This window comes from Panulirus ornatus, chromosome 72, assembly GCF_036320965.1.
Source record: "Panulirus ornatus isolate Po-2019 chromosome 72, ASM3632096v1, whole genome shotgun sequence".
Classification (NCBI taxonomy): Eukaryota; Metazoa; Arthropoda; class Malacostraca; order Decapoda; family Palinuridae; genus Panulirus; species Panulirus ornatus.
This window is the reverse complement of record NC_092295.1, coordinates 7757556-7762555: the sequence shown is the minus strand read 5'-3', so window position 1 is coordinate 7762555 and position 5000 is coordinate 7757556. Positions and strand designations below refer to the sequence as shown.

The following is a 5000-nucleotide window of genomic DNA, read 5'->3' as shown; positions in this document are numbered from 1 at the left end:
GATATTCCCTCAAAGGCCCAGTCCTCTGTTCTTAACGCTACCTCGCTAGTGCTGGAAATGGCGAATAGTATAAAAAAAATGTATATATATATATATATATATATATATATATATATATATATATATATATATATATATATATATATATATATATATGTATAGTTTTCTTCTTTTATGCATACTATTTTATTTCCCGCGTTAGCGAGGTAGCGTTAAGAACAAAGGACTGAGCCTTTGAGGGAATATCCTCACTTGGCCCCCTTCTCTCTTCCTTCTATTGGAAGATTAAAAACGAGAGGGGAGGATTTCCAGCCCCCCGCTCCCTGCCCTTTTAGTCGCCTTCTACGACACGCAAGGAATACGTGGCAAGTATTCTTTCTCCCATATCCCTAGGGATAATAAATGATATTGGAAAGGATCACAGTTGAGCGCGCGATCAAGTATAGTCCCCTGATGATGTGATTATTACACGAAAGTGCACTTGGAAACTTATCGTGTTTCATTTCCCCGTGAACTCGTAGGAATATATATATATATATATAATATATATATATATATATATATATATATATATATATATATATATATATATATATATATATATTTATATATATATATATATATATATATATATATATATATATATATATATATATATATATATTGACATTTTTTCTTCATTTTCATAAGTTGCCTTGACCATTTCATTATCAATTACCTTCCATTCCTCTCTACAATTCACTACTACTGTACACTCGCATCTCGTAGCGCCCCAGGAGCACCATTGGTTCGCGTCCATCAACATGTAAATTTTCAACCTGATCTTCGACATGGATTTGGAATCCATTCATGTCCTGGAGGGGAGAGGGTCTGATCCAAATGGTTATCAGAACAGTGACAAAAGACCGATTGGAACGGCATTTTACGACTGGTTTTTTTTTCATTCAACTGCTGTTGTCTGGTCAATGGACCATGTGAGTCGAATATCGAGGTATTTACGGCTCGTTGGTTGGTTCAGGCGTTTGGCCAATCAACTGCCAGGGTGATAGAGGCCGTAACGCCAAGCTACTGAATCCAGGAATAATGTCGTATAGCACTTTCTTCAGGTGTTAAGGATAATTCCAAGACCACAACATCCCACACTCTCAACCCCCTGTGCTTGTGGTCCCTCGCCTTTTACACCAGCCAGGAAGATGTGCACCAGGAAAATGTTTAAGAAAATGTGTAGCAAGGAAAATATATGACGAGCTGATACCGGTGTGTGTGTGTGTGTGTGTGTGTGTGTGTGTGTGTGTAAAACGTAACACGGCAACTATGTGACTAGGAAGGTATAAGACGAGGATGCACGTAACAAGGAAAATACAGGAGTATATATGTAATAATAGGGGATATACGGAGCAAGGAAAACGTATAACAAGAATATGTAACAAGAAACACCTGTGATAAGGGATATATGCAACAAGGAAAATACATAAATATATATGTAATAAGGAGCACATATGCTAAGGGATATATGTAACAAGGAAAACGTGTATATATAACAAGATACACATGTAGTAAAGGATATATGCAATAAGGAAAACACTTAAAGGATATATGCATTAACAAGCACTTATGAGAAGGGATATATGCACTAAAGAACATATAAGAAGGGATATATGTACCCAAGAAAATACAAAACCAGGTTATTATGTACCAGAGGAATATATGCTCAGAACACATAACAGAAAACTAATACAAAGGTCAGTGTAGATACGAGTGAAGATAACAGTGGGGGAAGTTTGAAGAGGTAGATAACCTGATATGACCTCTCGCATGGCGCATTGACCTCGGAGTATTATGCGTGTGGCGTTACCGGACTCTGCCTGCTTGAAGCTGCACCGTGAGCTGAATGTTACCTCTGGCGAGGTTGTATTATTGGGAGCAAGTCTCATCAAAGAGCGTTTTTATTCGAAGGGAGTCTGCATCTCCCTGCTACTGGAAGTAGCGCAGTTTTGGACTGCAGGAGCTTTTTAGGAGGTCATGGGTAACATCAAGACTCTTCCATAGAAATTGATCCTTGGGTAAGAATATCACATAGCACCCTCCAACAACTAGGATTCGAACCCAGGACCTTTGGCGTTCCCGTCTACCATGCAAAAGCTCCTGGGTTCGAATCCTGAATGTTGGAGAGTATTATGTGTTGTATGAAAGTGCGCTTTCATATGCACTCCATTCATATATATATATGTATATACATATATATATATATATATATATATATATATATATGCTTCCAAAACTTGTACACTTGTATAATTACTTTTGGTCTGCAACATTGCTGAATTATAAGCATGATAATATATGTACAGAATAAATCATTATGAAATTAGAATTACAAATGTTTTTCGTCTTTCTCCCAGGCTGGAGTAAACCATCATCATCATCTCGAGACCCGTCTGCACAACATCAGGTGAGGTAAACATCTCTTGACCACAAACCCCTGAAACATGTGAGGATTTTGGGCAAATGTTTGGGGTTAAGAATTAGTTCAATGGTGGGATGATAAGGGTATGAAAGATCGAGGAGCATAATGCTTGAGCGTGAAGTATGATAAGATAAGGGAATATATCATGTGGTTTATGGTGTGAGATGAGATGTGGTGAGATGTGAAAGAGATATTCCTCAAACTTTTACCTATTCTTATCTTGTTTTAGATATATCTCAAGTTCCATCTATTCATTTTTACTTTCAGTTGTGTATCTAGGCATTTGTAGGACGTATGTACAGTGGTATGTTGAACATAGTGTGTCTGTTAGATATTGCGTGGTACCACTGGAAAGATTTTTAAAGGGGAGTCTTTGTTGCAGTGGTGTTTCCTTTGACACAGTCATCAGGTACCCCTCTCGTGTATCACATCCTGTGTTTGTGTGTGTGTGTGTGTGCACGAGAGTATGTGACTACTATACGTGTGTTACAGGGAGAGAGTTTTACATTCGTGTTATTCTGTCTTTTAACCTTTTATATATGTACCATTTCTCAATGTGTATATATATATCAAAACACACACACACACACATATACAAGCACTCATACACATGCCACCCTAAGCCACCTGTGTGTGTGTGTGTGTGTGTTAGAGTAGATATGCCTTGGGGGCTGGATTACAAACACCAACCTGCTAAATACACCTTGAGCTGGATTCGTGGTTTCGACGGAATGAAAATGAAAGATATTTTTTTTAAAAGAGTTGCAATGTTCCTTATCCACGCTGGGGCGACGCTGATAACCAAGATGCTGTTTGGGAAACTTGTGGCACAGAGGCTGTGATGGCTATGATGAAGCTCTGAGATAAAGATTCATTTATTTTTTTGTTTATTCTCCATAAACCCTTTAGGGGAGCTTGGCAGTGGGAAGAGAATAAAAATGAGTAAGAGGAGGGAGAGAGAGAGATAATTGGATGGGAGAGGGTGAGGGAGAGGAGGGAGGTAAGTGGGAAGGAGGTAGAAGGGAAGAACTGAAGATGCGATATGAGGGGGAAAAGACGGGAGGTAAAGAATCAAAATGTATGAATTTATTTCTTAGGTCTTGGAGAGTCGCAGGGAGATTCGGTGGGCTGCAGTGATGTCTGCAGTGATGAGTAAAGGAAGAGTTTGTTTATATTCAGTCGCTGCGGAGGCTCGTAATACCTTCTGAAGTTTCAGAAGACAGTCTGAACTGTTTCATTTCTGGACGAGAGAGACTTCGAGCAGATCCAGATCTTTTGTTAGATGAGACGGTGCAGGCAGCTGAGGCCCTAATCAAGGTCATTCCATGAATGATATATACACACCCTAGCCTGAACCAGGTACCCATTTTATCGACCTAACCTTAGGGGTATGGATGAACAGCTGGGTTAACTGTAAACCGACTGCCGCAATTAGGATTCGAACCTCTGCCCTCGACCATGGTTGGTCCGTAAATACCTCTCGGTCATGAACATTACCCGCTACACCAGGTAGAACCTCTTATACCAAAAGGATCTTGAAGACAAACCAGTAAATTACATTCGGTTAAAGACTAAAACACGTCAGAGATTCAGTCGCTTTGTAGATAAATCTGTCTTGGGTCCTCGTTCTACTCGAAGACACACCTACGCTCCCTAGGTTCAGCTGAGGAAAGTCTCCATCTATTTATCCCTCAAGCTAAGTCTTCTCTCTCAAGAGTGACATGAGAGATGACGCTCCATCATCCTTGTCGATACCGAAGGAAGGTGGTCCATCAATGCTCGGTCCATCGTATCTAAGTGCCCATCACACTTACAAGAAAATGTTCATCAGTAACGTATAGAAAACGGGAACCTGAAGAACCCAGGTATATGAAGGAACAGACAGGTAAATGGTACTGGATTATCTGCCTAGTGGAGTGGCCTAAGAACCAGGTACTGTTGGGGATGGCCAGGTATCTCGCACCGACCCAACAGCCAGGTACAGATGAGACTGGCCAAGTAATGTAATACCCAGGTAACTGGTAACACCAGGTAAAGGTGTGAAAAGCTAGGTAGCTGTTGGTACCATCCCTACAACCAGGGAATACCTTGGAAGGACGGATAACAGGAGACCTAACGATCCATAATGAGGTTACATGTCAGAGACGTTCAAATATAGTGGTACCATTGCACAGCAGAAGGCACCACCACACCCACCTTTCCCTCCGGCTCAACATGCTGCCAGGAAAGAGATACTGCCATGGACATTCTTTGGGAAAAGTGTGCACTGGAAATAGTTCTTTATCAGTTGAACGATATCTGCTCTGTGGCTACATTCTAAAAAGAAGCTTAAATGAATAGTAACTTGGCTTTCTGATAACCAGTCAGATAATTATCCAGTTATCACCACCCACTATTTCCGCTGAGAATGCAGATTCGAACCCCTACACCATGAGATGTAATTCCATTTAGCAACCTTTTACGTGGTGCTTTATCAAAGGCCTCAGGAAAGGCCAAGTAGGCAACATCCGTGGGTATCTTGAAGTCCCAGCTA

At 40.4% G+C, this 5000-nt stretch overlaps 1 protein-coding gene across 3 annotated transcripts in view; it reads left to right on the top strand.

The window, feature by feature from the left end:
• The window catches only part of LOC139748047 (PDF receptor-like), a 168421-nt gene that overhangs the window by 105049 nt on the left and 58372 nt on the right, over window positions 1-5000 (top strand). For all 3 annotated transcript variants that reach the window (XM_071660620.1, XM_071660621.1, XM_071660618.1), the window contains one exon: window positions 2403-2452. The gene's annotated coding sequence lies outside the window, so the exon portion shown is untranslated. The remainder of the gene's footprint in view (window positions 1-2402; window positions 2453-5000) is intronic.